Source organism: Onychomys torridus, chromosome 4, assembly GCF_903995425.1.
Source record: "Onychomys torridus chromosome 4, mOncTor1.1, whole genome shotgun sequence".
NCBI classification, from domain to species: domain Eukaryota; kingdom Metazoa; phylum Chordata; class Mammalia; order Rodentia; family Cricetidae; genus Onychomys; species Onychomys torridus.
The window spans coordinates 126,141,511-126,157,833 of record NC_050446.1 but is presented as its reverse complement, the minus strand read 5'-3'; positions in this window follow the sequence as shown (position 1 = coordinate 126,157,833).

Below are 16,323 nucleotides of genomic sequence, written 5' to 3'. Positions count from 1 at the left end.
TTACCTCCACTATCCATTAATTTTTTTAAATTTTGGTTTGTTTATTTATTTATTTATTTTGGGTTTTGTTTGTTTGTTTTCAACAGAGTTTTACTGTGTAGTCCTGGCTGTCCTGGAACTCAACTCTGTATACCAGGCTGGCCTCAGACTCACAGAGATCCTCCTGCCTCTGCCTCCCGTGTGCTGGGATTAAAGGTGTGCACTGCCTGCCCTACCCATTGTTCTATTCTAGAGGGTATGCTTTGTTTCTCATTGTTCTGCAAGTATTCTTTACGTATCACAGAAACAAATCCTTTGTCTATCTTTATAGTTTGAATATTTCCTCCCAGGATTTCATTCATTCTTTAAAAATTACTTTTATTTGTGTATTTATTTAGTGTGGGATGTGTATACGTCACAGCACATGTGGAGCTCAGAGGACAACTTGCAGGAGTCGGTTCTCTCCTCCCACCATGTGGGTCCCAGAAACTGAGCTCAAGTTGTCAGGCTTGGTGGCGATCACTTTTACCCAGTGGCCCGTCTTGCCAGCCCCTCACTTGTCTTTTAACTTCAGACAGGCCACCTGTGGTTCCTGTAGGTCCAGAGCTTCTCTAGGCTGGGAAATGAACCCTGAGGGGAAGGGGTGCATACACAGGCAGAAAAGGGCCCCCTCTGACCTTCCTGAGCTTCGCTCCCACCAGCTCCAAGAGAGTGCTGTCACACCCTGCCTGGCCTCCTCTCACTTCCTTGTTCTAGTCTCCAGAGCAGCCCCAGCTACATGCCATCTCAATGTCACTCATCAGTCCTGGGGGGAGGGAGGGCACACAGGACTGCACCATGTAACTCTGTCTCACCTGGAGCTCACTGTGTAGACCAGGCTGGCTTTGAACTCACGGAGTTCTCCCTGTCTCTACCTCCTGAACTCTGGGATTAAAGGTCTGCACCACCATGCCCTGCTTATAGTCATTTTTTAAAGCCCAAAGTTGACAGATTTTGGTGTGAAAAACAATCCAAGGCCGTTAGCACACTCAGTGTCCCTGGTAGGGGGCCAAGCAAGCCGAGGACCCCTCCCCCACCCCCACACTACAACAGGAAGGAAATGGTTATTTATGTCAGGTCACTTCTGTCATCCAAACAATGACCAGAATCCCCAACAAAAAGCAACTTCATGGAGGAAAGGCTTATTTTGGCTCACGGTTTGCAGGGACACCGTGGGTCACAGCAGAGATGGTGTGGAGAACAACAGTGCTGGGACCATGAGAACACAGGTACAGCTGCTTGCCCGCATCTGAGTGGAGTGTGTGTGTGTGTGTGTGTGTGTGTGTGTGTGTGTGTGTGTGTGTCCCATGCTCAATTCAAGTCACCCTTTTCCTCTTTCTACTCAGCCCAAGTCCCTTAGGATGGATGGATGGTGCTGCCCATGTTCAGGATGGGCCTTTCCCTTTAGCTGATTCTCTCTGGAAACATCCTCAGACATACCCAGTGGTGTAATCTCACTTGATATGTCTTAATTCAATCAAAATGGCAATCAAGATCAACCCAGATCCCACTGAAGTCTCCATTAGTCGTGACACTCAGTGCTCCTGGCACATTTGGTGTATGCTGCCCAAGTCAGCAGTCAGCAGGCTCCAGCCCTAAGCCCCAGCAGCTGCTGCCTATGGTAAATAACATTTTATTAGCACAGCACAAACTGTCTGGGGACAGTGCTGGTGTTCTCTGAGCCATGCAGAGTTCCTTCCTCAGGGGAAAGGTTTTGTGATCTCTGAACAAAGTCAGAAGAAACTAGTAGTCAGCTTATAGTTTAAAGGATTGTTTTAAATATTCAAATGAGGAGGGAAACTATTTTTGTTTCAAATGCTTCATCAACCACGTATGAGCAAGCCATTGTAGGCTAAACACACAGAAACTGAGCAGCATATTGAGATCAAGACCTTGTGTCCAGACATTTAATTTTGTAAAAATCTACTCACTGGAATCTTGTCAAATGGCTGTTTGGTTCTGGACTTCCTCACTTATGGAGTGCAGATGGAAGCAGGGCCAACCCCACCTTCAGAGGTGCTTGGAGCAGTGGCTGGCGCACTGTGAGCATGCGCAATTATTTCTGTCATGGCTGTCCCTGCACAGACAGGGTTAGCTTGGTATGGAGTCTGGACTATTTCACAGGCATACAGTCCTGAGTGCCTGCTCCCTTCTTTGGTGTCTCAGTCCCCTGCACCAGAGCACACATAGGGTGATGTTTCCAAGCCCTGTGGTATGGCTCAGCCTGGTGTCTGACCAGCAGGCACCAGGCACTGGGCAGGGGGAGGGGGATGCGGTCACTGTCACCGTCCTTTATGCTGACCTCCCTCTGGCTGTGTCCCCACTGCCCTCCTCAAGGCCCCCAGCTCCCTGCTGAGTAGCCAGACTGCACTGGAACAGTTATTTCACTGTCCTCTTAAGGAGTTCTCCACCATCAAAGGGCTGTTTACAAACCTCACAATTAGCCTTCCTGGAACAACAAATAAATAAAGGCTTAATTAGGTGTACTCCTTATGGCTCCCACTGCAGCAGTCCCAGGGAACGTGCCTCGGCTGCTTAAATAGATGCTGGGTAGGTGGGAGAGCAAATGCGGTAGGGGTGTTTGGATGAGGGGAGGAAGTACGGACGGATGAAAGGTTGAAAGGAAGGATGGGCCACTGGACAGATGGATGTGTGCATCAGCGAGTGGGTGGATGTATAGAAGGATGGGCTGATGGCTAGGTGGGTGTGTTTATAGATGGATGAGTGGATGGAAAGATGAATGGGCGGAGAGATGCGTGGATGGTAGTAGACAGGGGGATGAGTGGAAGGTGGTGATGGATGGAAGGATGAGTGGAGGGTGAAAGGACAAACGGTGGGTGGGTGGAAATAGAGCATTTGAATGATAGGCAGGCGGGTGTCTGGCAGGCAGGATAGACAGGGGGCACGGGTTCTAACTCCCTTTCTGTCACGGCACGACCAGAAGCAACTTATGGGAGCAACTTCTTTGGCTTATACTTCCAGGTCACAGTTCATCGCTGAGGGAAGTCAGGGCAGGAGCTTGAGGCAGAGACCACAGAGGAATGCGGCTTGCTGGCACAGTCAGATCCGAGGTCAGTTAGGTTTCTTTTATACAGACCACTTGCCTAGCAATGGTGCCACCCACAGTGGGCTGCACCCTCCTGTATCAATTAATGATCAGGACAATCCCTCACAGACACACCCACAGGCCACTCTGACCTGGGCAATCCCTCAAGTGAGGCTTCCTTCTCAGGTCAAAAAGCTAACTAGGACAGCAGGTAAAAGCTGGAGAAGAAAGGATGCATGGCGGACAGACAGAAGGACAGTGGCGGTAAGATCTGACTTGGGGGTAGGTAGAGGGGAAATGGAAAGACGGGTGGAGGGGAGGGTGGCAGAGGGGGTGGTGGGTGATAGAGGGGTAGAAGAGTGGAGTAAGGGGTGGGTAGAGGTTAGTGCATGGCCAGGTGGGGGGGGATGGGACAGGAGCAAGGCTCCAGACTGCTGGTGTCAGCAGCCTTCACTGTGGTGCTGATTTGCCATACAGCAGGGAGGCCAGAGAACCAGAACAGTGCAGCATGTGACTTGAGTCTGTGGCCTGGAACAAGGCCTATGCTACTCCAAGCCTTCATCTCCTTAGTACAAAAGATGTCGGCCACTGTCTCTCCAAGCTAGGAGCTGGGGTCCCTGGTTAAGATTCCACCAGGAGCACCTGCTCCATAGGAACAGACCCCTGCTTGGCAGGGCCTCCCTTGGGGAGGCTTTCCTGGAGATGGGGGCAGGTGCCTCCCCAGGAACCCAAGATCCAACAAAGTTGTGGGAAAAGCTGGACAGAGCATGTGACACGCCCACACCACTACTCACTCCTTGCTCCCAGCCTTGGAGGCCCCACCCTGTTCTCAGGCACTGCGTTCAGATCCTCCTTCTGGCTGCTGGCCAAGCATTATCCCAGCACAGGCAGCTGCCCTGACCTGGTGTGTGGTTACCTCTCTCATTGGCCTGTCCCTCTTCTGACTGGAGATGGCTCTCAGCTGGGCCTGACAGGAACAGAGAGGCCTCTGGAGGCCAAGAGAAGCAAAGCTAGCAAAGCTCCCTGGGAGCAGAGGGCTGGGCTTCTCTGGTTGGGGGAGGCTGGTTGGCTAGCGGCAAAGGATGGGCCAGTGACATGAGGCAGTGTGTGGCCCAGATGAGCCACAGCTTCACATTCAGGGCAGGACAGCCTGGGTGAGAGGCTGAGTTAGTGAAGTCAGGTGAGCCTAAGGTGGGGGTGGGGGGACATCTTGTCTTCCCACCTATACCCCAGAAGACTGGGAGAATGGGCATGGCTGCCTCCCACAGCAGTACTCAGATCGGGGCCAGGTACTGCCGGGCACCACCTGCCCCCACGGCTGACGGCCCAAACCTAGAGGCATCCTGGAAGCATGTCTAGATTCTGAGTCATGGGGTTGGGCCCAGGACCCCAGCCAAGAAGTTTACTAAGGAAGAGACTTCCGGAGGCCAGCAGCTTCTGGGAGACCAGGGAAATCTGGAGCCAGCGACATTTACACAGAGGCCTGGGAAGAGGAGGAGGTGACAGAGGGTGCCACTGGGTACGAGAACAGCCAGGACAAGGGCCCTGAGGTAGAGGCCTGATGTCTGTGAGCCACAGCAAGAAACTGTCCTGTGGGGAGAGGAGAGAGAAGGCACCCTGCGAGGGGTGGGGACAGTTATGCAAGGCCTCCCACAGGGGCTGGGGGATGGCTTTAGCTGTCAGTGTGGAGGAGATGAGGACCTGGGAAGGTAGGCTCTGGGCAGAAGAGCAGCAGGGCTTTACTGGGGCTCTGTAGGGTCCCTCATTGGGCTCTCAGTGGCATAGATGTGGAGCGTGGGAGATGGACAGAAGTCAGAAGACCAGGGAGGAGGTGAGCCATGCAGGATGGGGCCAGGGATAGAGAGAAGAGGTGGATTCTGGGAGTGACTCTGAAAGTCAGTCAGTGGACGCTCCCGGTCCATTTGAATGAGTCCTGGGATATGAAACCACGGAGGTCAAGCCCTCGAGCATTGTCCAGAGAATGGAATGAGAATATAAACAGGTTTGTTATTCATAACACGACCAGGGCAGCCGGTTGCTTCCTGTGTGAGGGTTCAGCCTGTGAGACAGGAGCCTCAGGAGAGACAGGTGTGGGGCTGCGTCCCAGAACTCAAAAGGCTGAGGCAGGAGGATGGTCTGGAAGCCAAGGCCAGTCTGAGCTGCATGGAGACACTCTGTTTTGAAATCAAAACCCAAATAAAAACACTCTGGTTGTTTAGGGGGCAGCATGGGTGCAGCCCACATTTTCCAGATGGAGAATGGAGGCCTGCTTAGGGGGGGTTAAGACACACACTCAAGAAGAGGGTCTCCTCCTCGGGTTTGGCAGGGCTGGACTCACAGGCTGCTGCCTGGGTAGGAGGGAGGCTCCCCAGGACACGAGGCTGTCTGGCACAGAGTGCGTAGCCGAGTCTCTCAGACCTCACTTCAAAGTCGCCTAGAGAGCCAATCATACTTTTTCTTAAGGAAACTGTCTTGTTTGGTTAATTTACTGAGGTGAACTCCACATAGCACCGTGTAACCATGTCTCCATGAGCCAGGGGCTGGCAGGGGGTAGGGGTGCCTTTGTTCAAGCCCCACATCCAACTAGTTACAAAACATTTTTATCACCCGCCCCCAAGGATGATGCCCCAAAAGGACTCCCACCAAGCAGTTGCCCCACCCCCAGCCCTAGGCAACGAGCCATGTCTGGTTTCTCTGTGGATGAAAACCTCAGTCACTTAAGTTGGTATGTCCTCCTATGCCCATCATGCCAGCACTTGGGAGGAGAGGCAGAGGGATCGAGAAGGCCAGTCTTGGCCACATGCCTGGGGTTCAGGAGATCTAGGAAGGAAGGGAAAAAGAGAGGAAGAGAGTGAGGGAGGAAGGAGGGATGGAGAGAAAGTGAGAATGAGTATCTGTGGCCTTCCATGGCTTGCTTCTACTTTGCATAATGTTTTGGTGGCTGCACCCTTAGGTAATATTTATCAATAAACAGTTTTAAAGGAAAATATGTTGTTATTCCTAGAAAAGGGGAACTCACTCATCTCTGTAATTAGAAAATAGCCTTCAAGCCAGGTGGTGATGGTGCATGCCTTTAACTCCAGCACTTGGGAGGCAGAGACAGGTGGATCTCTGAGTTTGAGGCCAGCCTGGGCTACAGAGAGAGTTCCAGGACAACCAGGGCTACACAAAGAAACCTTGTCTGGAAGAAAATAAACAAACAAAAGCAACAATAAAAAAGAAAATATTCTTTCAAACAAATAAACAGGACCAGAAGCCAGACACAGTGCTCACAGCTACATTTCCAGAATATACTTCCGCTATAATATTCAGGAGGTAGAGGCAGGAGGGGGCGGGGAGGGAGGGAGGGGTGCTGGGGAGGGGGCGGGGGCGGGGTGCAGATAGAGAAGTGGCTAGTGAGTAAGTGCTTGAGCAAGAAGACCTAGGTTCGAATCCCCAGCACCCAAATAAAAGCTCACATATGCAAGGTGGGAGGTAGAGGCAGGAGAAAGCCGGAAGCTGGCCTGGTGTACACAGTGGTGAGCGGTTCACGCTAAGACCCTGCCTCAAACAAGACAGACAGTGACAGACACCGAAGTTATCTTCTGACCTCCACACGCATGGCATCCATGTTCCTGCACTCTCTCTCTCTCAATCTCTCTCTCTCTCTCTCTCTCTCTCTCTCTCTCTCTCTCTCTCTCTCTCACACACACACACACACACACACACACACACACACACACACACACAAACACACACACACACACTAGGAAGAAAGACAGAGAGAGAGAGAACAGTGAAACAGCTGTGAATGCTGTGAGGCAGAGAGTGAGGGGCCAGCCAGGATGCCACAAACCCAGGGACACTAAAATGTCATCATACAATGGAATTTGGAAAAAATTCTAGGCAGCCGTGTGTCTTAAAGAAATGGTAACGTGACTTCAGATTCGTCATGGAATGGTTGAACACAGCATTTAATGAAGCAGGTTCTGAGTGCATCTGGATGTCAACCCCAGCAGGGCAACACTGTTGCTCATTGTGGGGTGAGACACTGCTGCCAAGGCCAGGAGAAGTGGCTGCAGCCTGTCACAGGCCATGGGGACAGACTAACAGTCGCTGCCACTGACTGTTATCACAGACATTGGCTTGGGTTGTGTGGGGCCCTAGAGCATTGGAGAAAAATCAAACTGTGCAGTGTCATTATGTAGAAGGTAGCTGTTTGCAGAGGTTCAGTCATCTTGAAAAATTACCCCTAAAAAGCCAATTAGAAATAGAAGCAGTTGCCTGTGGGAATGTTACAGACAACAGCACCACTGCTTTGCAACATTTTAGAAATCTCGGATATTGGTTCTTTGAGATTTTGTTTGTTTGTTTGTTTGTTTGTTTTTTGAGATGGAGTTTCTCTGTGTAGCTCTGGCTGTCCTGGAACTTGCCCTGTAGACCAGGCTGGACTCAAACAAACTCAGATATCCACCTGCCTCTGCATCCCCAGTGCTGGGATTAAAAGTATACGCCACCACTGCCCAGCTGGGATATTGGTTCTTAAGTGATCCTCCTGGAATAAAGAAAATAGAAATGTTATCAGAGTCTCTAAGGTGGTATTGCCTTTTCTAGAAGGAAAATGGAACCTGGAGCCAGATGTTGAGTGTGCTATAGCGCAAAGTATAGTTTGAAATTGTCAATCCAGGTGAGTCTGGTGGCACACGCTCTTAATCCCAGCACTGGGGAGACAGAGGCAGGTGGATCTCTGAGTTCAAGGCCAACCTGGTCTACAGAGTGAGTTCTAGGACAGTCAGGACTCTTACACAGAGAAACCCTGTCTCAAAACAAACAAACAAAAATTGTCAATATGTGCAAAAATGCCAGTATATATTATGTAATCAATAAATAGTACTGTAAAGATGTCACATGGTATTTAGAAGAGACGTGACTCACTAAAGAGACTTCCTTTAAAGTGAGAAATTAAGTACATGGAATCATTTAAGGAAAATAGGAAGTAGCATTTTAATTCAAGTGTATTTCTCATTGACTAGCTATACAGTAGTCATTACTGGGTATGGATATTAGAAGTTCTCTGACATGCAAAACAAACATTCTTTGTTGTATTATAATAATATACATTATTAAAGTGACCAAAGCATATTACTATTGATGTGCAATTATGAAAAACTGCAAGGTAAGTTACAGACTCACAGATGAAGCCCCTGTGCAGAGTGGCCAGTGGTGTGGAGGGCAGAGTCTCTTGTCGCATCCCAGGGTTTGCACACATGGCCCTCACCCCTGCATTTCTCTGTCCTTAGTGATGCATGCTTTCTTTAAATGCTCTTTCTCAGAATGAATGGGCTAGTTCATTTCCCCTGAATTTCAAGTGTGGGCTACTGCTGGTTAAAACCTAGCACAGGTGTTTGTCTCCACGCAGCTAGTTTGGCTGACGAAACAGAACAGAGCAAGCAGCAGGCTGTTTTTACCCTCAACTGCTCCAAACAGAAAACATCAGTGTGTTAATTAGAAGCTGATTTTTGGTTTCCCTAAAACATCTTGAATACTACCTCCTATGAACTCAAGAGACATGAAAACTAGAAACACAAAAAATGAATTTAGATCTAGAAGACACTAATATAAAAAAAAAAAGGCACAAAATGGGGACGGGTTTTTCTAGGCTCAAGCTGGCTGTGGGTGGCTGCTAAAGGCTGAGCCTGGGTCTCAGAAAGGAGCCACAGACCTTTGTGAGGTTTCCTCCTGGCTCATTGGGGGAATGGAGGGGACATACCCAAGAAGGGCAGCCATCTGCCACTTCCAGAGTGGGCATAAGGTGAGCACAGACCACAATAGTGACCCCAGGACCACTCAGGGACCCTGTTGAGACTTCCAGCCCACACTCAACCCTCAGGATGCTCTGACCTCTTCCCCTCCAGACATGTCCATCTTCTTGTAGGTACGATCTGTGCTATTGGGTTAATTTCTAGGCTCCCTTTGTCCCCTAATGTTTCTGCCCCCTTTGTGACAACACCGGGGCTTTCTTTCTAGCCCACAGAAAGTCCCTTGGCTGGCAGCTGGACCAGTGGGCAGCCTGCAGCACTTAGAACCAGTGGAGCCATGGTAGGGGATGCCTGACCCGTGACCCTGGGCTGGAGGGTCTCCATAGCAACCGTCCCACACAGGGCCTGTGAACTCGACTCCCCATGAGTGCACATGAGAAGGGACAGCGCACATCTTGCTCATTCATTTATTCACTCACTTATTCATTCAACAAAAGTTTATTAGGTGCTTCACTTCAGGGTGCTGTGTGAGGCTCCTGGGGAGCAGAGAGAAGGAGACCAAAGGTCCCATGAGCCTACAGCAGAGAGGACAGACAACCCCACAAGTAAATCCCAAAATGAGGGTGCTGAGTGCTGCAGAGACAACACAGAGCTGAAGCTGGAGGACTGAGAGTTCCTGGTCAGCCTGGGCTACAGAGTCGGACCCTGTCTCAAAGAACAAAAATTAAAAATTATTTTAGCCAGGTGGTGGTGGCGGCGGCAGCACACACCTTTAATCCCAGCACCTGGGAGGCAGAGGCAGGCGGATCTCTGTGAGTTCGAGGCCAGCCTGGTCTACAGAGTGAGTTCCAGGAGAAGCACAAAGCTACACAGTGAAACCTTGTCTCGAAAAACAAAAACAAAAAAAATTATTTTAAAGCAAATAGGGCTGGGTGTACCTCTGCTGACAGACGGTTTGCTTCATGTGCACAAAGCCCTGGCTCCGGTGGTGATACTTTATTTGTAAAATGTGATTTTATTTGTATGTTAATAAAGTTGCCTTGGGGTCAGAGCAAGCCATAGCAGAAACTGGATGGTGGTGGTGCAAGCCTTTAATCCCAGCACTTGGGAGGCAGGACCTTGGGGTGTTCAAGGATACAGCCAGCATGGCAACACACGCTTTTAATCTCAATACCAACCATAGAAGACCTGGAGGTCTGTACAGCCAGGCAGTGCCAAGGAGGTCATATGGCTGGGTTTACAACCAATGAGAAGGCAGAACATAAAGTCTATAAAAAAGACAGGACACACAGAAGTAGCTCTGGGGCAGAGAGGAGAGACAGCAGAAGCATGAAGGGTAAGGTTGTCAGCTCTCAGCTATTGCTCTGACCTCTTGGCTTTTAACTCTGCAATTGGCTCTGTGTTTCTTATTTAACAAGACAGATACATCTACAGGCCCCCATCCACACTGCCTAACAAACAGGGTGTCGAGGCATACACCTATACTCTGAGCAGTCAGGAGACTGAGGCAGGAGGATCAGAAGTTTGAGGTCAGTCTTATCTATATTTGAGTTCAAGGCTAGCCTGGGTGATGTGAGACCCTGTCTTTAAATAAATAAACAGGCAAACAGTAGAGCCAGGCTAACAATTATAACTCCAGCACTCTGAATGGCTGAGGCAGGAGGATTGCCTCTAGTTCAAGGCCAGCCTGGACTACACGATGAGATTCTGTCTCTAAGTAAACCAGAGGAACAAAGGATGCTGGGTCAGGGAAAACAACACTGAGGCAAATCAGGAAGACGCTGATTGCAAAGGGGTGACAGGTGTGCCCGGGATGTCTGGGCAGAGGGAAAGTCATCTAGACTGGGTTTTGAAGGATGAAGAGGAGTTCATCACAAAAAAAGATCTGCAAAAATGGCAGAAGGTATCTTGTGTGTTGCATTCATCCCAGGGCCAGCACCCAGCCTGGTCCAAGGTGGTTGCTGAGTCACCGTCTCCTGACAGAGCCCCTCAGGGTGGCCACACGGTGACTTTTGTTCTGGCTCCTTCCCCAGAACTGTTACAACTTAATGGTTTACTTCATGTCATCTTCCTTTTCTAACTCAAATGTACTTATTTTCAAAGGAAACATTTGGTGTCACCATAACAATTGGGAGAGAAAAAAAACCCACAAGAGCATGTGCTACCCATGAAAGCTAACCAGGAAAAAGAGAAAACAAGAGGGTCGTCAGGGCTGCCTGGTAAGAGAAAAATGGGAAGCTGAGGGGGAGGGAATTCTTGGAAGTCATGTTTTAGATTTTTTTATTTTAATTTTCTGTGTTTGAGTGGTTTTGTCCTGTGTATGTCTGTGCACCACATAATATTTGGTGCTTGCAGAGGCCAAAAGAGGGCATCAGATCCCCTGGAACTGGAGTTAAGGTGGTTGTGAGCCATAATGTGGGTGCTGGGAACTGAACCCAGGTCCTCTGACAGAGCAGCCAATGCTTTTAACCACTGACCATCTCTCCAGCCCTCAGCATCACATTTTGACAAAGAGTTGACCTTTATCCAAAAGAGATAGGAAACATTTAATTCAGTAATAGACAATCAAGTTTTCTTTACATTTTATTTTTTATTCTTGGTGGAGGCGGGCACGTATGTGTGCCATGGCAAGAATCTAGAGGTCAGAGGTTAACTTTGTGGCATGGGGGTTTTCTCCTTCCACCTCATGGATCCGGGGGATTGAACTCAGGTCACCAGGCTTGACAGAAATTTCCTCTACCTACTGAGCCATCCAACCAGCCCAGGAATCTGGTTTTTCTCGGGACTAGAAAAGTTAGTTAAAAGATGTTTATCGGGTGTTAGGGAAACTCAATTAACACTGCAGTGATGGCTCATTATACACAATTAGAATGACTAAAATTTTTAAAAAGCAGAAAACCCTGATGCTAAAACAGTGTTGCTAAAGATGCAAAGCAACTAGCGCTTGCACCTGGTGCTGGTGTGAATTCCAAGTGGCACAAATACTGTAGTAACTGGCCACTGACCCAAGACAATGAAAGCCATGTTCACGCAGCCCTCCAGTCGCACGTGTTTCATAACTGCTAAAAACTGGAAACAGTCTGAGTACTCCCCAAGCCGGGTTCCGCCCCTTCACGGAACTCTATGCAGCGATGAAAAAGAGCATCATGCTGATAGGCACCGCTCCGTGTGCATCTGAGCAGCATGATGCTGGGAATGGGGCAGCAGCCTCACAGGGGAACACAAGCTCCAATGGGCTGTGATGGGCAGGGCTAGAAGCTGGGACACTGCAGGACTGACAGAGACAGACCATCTTCTGTCAGCTCATGCCAGGCTGTGGACATCTCAGACTAGAAGTGTCGGACACTACACCGTATGGAGTGTGCTGGCACTGGGCGACGCTCTCTTGCTCACAGAGGGGGGCCCTCAAGGTGCATGGAACTGCAGATTTGAGACACTGGACCAAGCTTCTCCTGGGTCCAAGGAAGTGCAGCAGCTGGGCCACCCCACTGGAATCAGGGCACACTCATTGGGCACTACAGAAAACATTTTGTGTGGGCCTCCGGGCAGCACACACCAGCATCCCGGCACATGAGATAGTGGTGATGGGACTCAGTATGGTATGCAGTTAGCATCTTGCCACTCCAAGTTGTCCATAGATTATCCCTCTTTTGAATACTCTGCCCACCCCTGGCAAAACAAACCCTTCCCTCAGGAGCCTTGAGGCATGAATCCCTTCCTGTCTCTGGGCTTGCTGCTCCTTCTCTCTGGGTCTCTCCCCTTCCCTCCTCCCGGTTAGTCAGAGCTTTCTGTGTACAAATGATACAAAACCAGACCCCAAGGGTGGCCCATGGAGCCTCCCAGGACAAGCCTTCCAGGTTCGGCTGGATCCGGGAGCTTGGACACCATCTAGCCAAGTTGGTTTCTAGGACAGTCTTTGTGTTTGTCTTGGCTGTGTGCTTACTCACTCTAGAACTAAAGGGAAACTACATATGCTCTGAAGATGGCCAGCATGAGAGGCCCAGAATGGCCTGTCCTGGACAGACTTGGTCACATGATCCTGGGATCAAGAGGTGCAGTGGGCCTTGGTTCCTCAGACCTGGAATGAGGATGGGAGGTTCCAGAAAGTGGTGTGCCACTGCTGGGATGGATGGTAGGCATTGCTGGGGACCTCACTCTGGTCACCATACCCTCTGACCTCAGGCCTCACTCCCCTGTTCCATCCTCAAGTGCCTTCTGCAAAGTGGGCAGGAAGCAGGTTTGAATCCCAACATGCCAGCATCCGGGGCCAGCTGCCAGGGAGGGAGATTCCCAGATCCTGTGAACGTTCTGGAACCTCTAAGAACAGAAGCAGGGTGTCAGTCAGAGCCTGGCGCTCCTTGGCCTGGGAGCATGCTCAGAAGATGACAATTGGGTCCCTTCAGCCGAATTCCACTCTATGGATGCCTGTGCCAAGGAAAACAAGCCCAGGAACGGCACAGAAGGCGAGGGTGCCTGATGGGGTGTAAGGTGACAATGTTTACACAGGTGTGCGACGGCCCCTCACACCCTGCTTGCTTTTCTCCTTCTCTCTCTTCTCTCCAAATTCTTTCCCCCAAGGGTGCTGACAGATGTGTCAAGGGAGCCAGTGGCTGGTTGTGGGCCCTGCCGGGGGCGAGCCAAAGGCGGGTAGTGTGGCGCCAAGCACCTGTACCCAGGAGTGGCCAGTGCCATTTCCCTCTGTCCACCCACAGTCTGGGGACACGGAGAGCCTGGCCTGGGATCTCAGGGCAGCTGACTGAGACCAAGAGGGGAACAGGGGGACCAGCGACATTCAAAATGGCTCCCAGATGACCTTGGAGCCAGCAAAGAAAGGAGAAAGCCACAATTTCCTGAGCACCTACTGTGTGCTGGCCAAGCTCAGGGGCTCACTGTGGATCAAACAGATCCAAGCCACTTGGATATGTGAGCCGAAAAGACCATAAAGAAATTAAGCAGTGAGGGACCCCAATGTGTGAGAGGGGTGTGGTCAGGGCTCTCTAGACAGAGGAGGAGACCCTGGTGACAAGAGTGATGAGCCACTACCCAGGAACTGGGAAGGGTATTCCAGGCAGCTGTCTCTGCATGTGCAAAGGTCCTGCGGTAGGATGCGGGTGTTGGGAGAACTATGAGGAGGGTGTCTGGGGAATGTCTTGAGGAAGGTAATTAATTACATCATGAGCAAATGTGCACTTTTTGCCCAAGGTATAGCTACAAGGCAGCTGGAAACATCTTCCTGCTGCCGATAAAACTGAAGCCCAGAGAACGGACTTATCCAGGGCCACACAGCCAAATTCTAGTGCCTTCCATCAGTTGGCAGCCGCTGTGAGTGAGAGCGAAGGTCAGAACAGATGCCTGGATCCTCCCAGGACCTGTTGCAGGCCTGGCCTGGAGTGAGGGGCACCTGGCTGTGCTCCTTGTGAGCAGGAATAAACTCAGCTGCTGAGTCACGGGGAACAACAGGCTCCAGCGGCAGTGGTCTCTGCCTCAGTTTACCTAGCTATAAAAATGGGTTTAATAACATGTCTGCCTCCAGAACCTACTTCAGAGGGGCGCTGGGGAGGTTAATTGCTGCCTGCAGGCCCGGAGCTGGGATGAAAGCGGCAGGAAGTGGGTGCTGCCCCCACTTCAGGTAATTACCCAGGCCAGAGGGGGTGTCAGGGTCTGGTTCAACCCCAGGCCAACTCCTCTCCTAGAAAGGAGGGGCCTTACACACTAGAACCTTCTGGGTTGGGCTTCCCAGCAGCCCTGAGACCCCAGAACAAGACAGAAGGGCCAGGTTTAAGTTCTAGTTCCATGCTCAGCCAAAAGACCCAAAGTGTGCTCTTCCTGAGCTGGGGTGTCCTCTGTGAGCCGGCCGGCCCTCCTTGTGTCAGTAGATGCCATGCGACTGCCCTGCTTCTCCGGGCTGTGTTGAGAAAGGCAGGTCCATAGCCACCTCATGGTACCTCGGACTCATGGCTGAGGGGGCACAAAGCACTTCTTGTGGGAATAAATAAATGCTTTTCAAACATCCTGGGGGGGGGGGGGGCTGAGGCGAAAAGCTCAGTTGGTCAAGCACTTTCCATGCACACCTGAGGATCTGAGTTCAGGCCCCAGTATCCACATTAAAGCCAGTCATTGTGGTTCATGTGGTTCATGCCTAACCCTGGCGCTGGAGAAGTAAAGAAGGTGGCCCCTGGAGCTGGCTCACCTGGCAGCCTTGCCTAGTTTGTAAGCTCCAGGCTAGTGAGATGGTGCCTCCAAAAACAAGGTGGGGCCAGGCAGTAGTAGCACACACCTTAAATCCCAGCACTAAGAAGCGGAGGCAGGCAGATCTCTGTGAGTTCAAGGCCAGCCTGGGCTACAGAGTGAGTTCCAGAACAGCCAGAGCTACCCAGAGAAATGAAGGAAAAAAAAAGCAAAGTGAAGAAGTGAAGAGTGATCTAAGAAGACACCTCCAGACTCCACAGGAAGTGGAGTAGCCACACATATCTGCATAGCCCACACACGAACATCACACACACACACACACACACACACACACACACACACACAGTCAAAGAGATGGCTCAGTGGGTAAAGAAACCCACCACCAAGTATGACTGGCCTGAGTTTGATCTCTGAATCCTATGTGGTGGAAAGAGAAACAGCCTGTCCTCTGACCTCCACACACGCATCGCATCGTGACAGCCACACACACCCACACACATTCACACATCCTAATTAAATAAATACGTAAATTTTAATGTAAAAAAGAACACAAAACATTCTCAAGGACGCTGATTAAGCCTCCTGCTGTCTGCTCCTGAGGCCTCAGAGCCAGGCTGTGTTCCCTACCCTGTGGCTCCTGCTGTCCTTGCTCACACGGCCTCCTCACCACACTCATACATGTGGGCAGGAAGCCTGGTCCCCTTCACTCCAGTGTTTCAGCTCTTCCTGAGTTGGAGTCAGACACAGAAACCAGGGCTCTGCCTCCTCCTGTGCTTCCTATCTCACAGCTGGACACCTCAGAGCTCAATGATGAACCAAACTCTGAATACCCTGAGCTGGGAGGCTGTCATGAAGCCCTGGACTCCCCACCCTCCCTGACCCAAACTCCCTGAGCAGCCAGCCTTGGAGACAGAGCTGAGTGACCACCGCTGCCTCAGGCCAGGCTGCGCCCTCTGGAGAGGCTTTGGCATTGCAGGGGGAGCTGTGGGTCCCAGGTCAATGCGAAGAGGCAGGACCTTTGTCATGTGTCATATGCAGCCTAGGCCAGGCACATGAGGCTCCATCCAGCAAGCATAAGCTTCTCTTTGGGTCCCCACCACCTTTGTCCCTACAACATGGCGCAGAGGGGCCTCCAGCAGGCCAGTCTTACTGCCTGGATCCTGTCATCAAGGTTTATGCTGGCTTCCTCTCTCAGTCTAGGTCTCCCAGGATCTCTCAGCTTCCTCCCTCATCGGCCTGTGAGCCAGCCAATCACAAGTGTGATCTCAGCCGTCTAACTCCTTCTGCCCAGGTGTGAAGGCACACTCCTGGAGTCCCAGCCCTGGAGAGGGG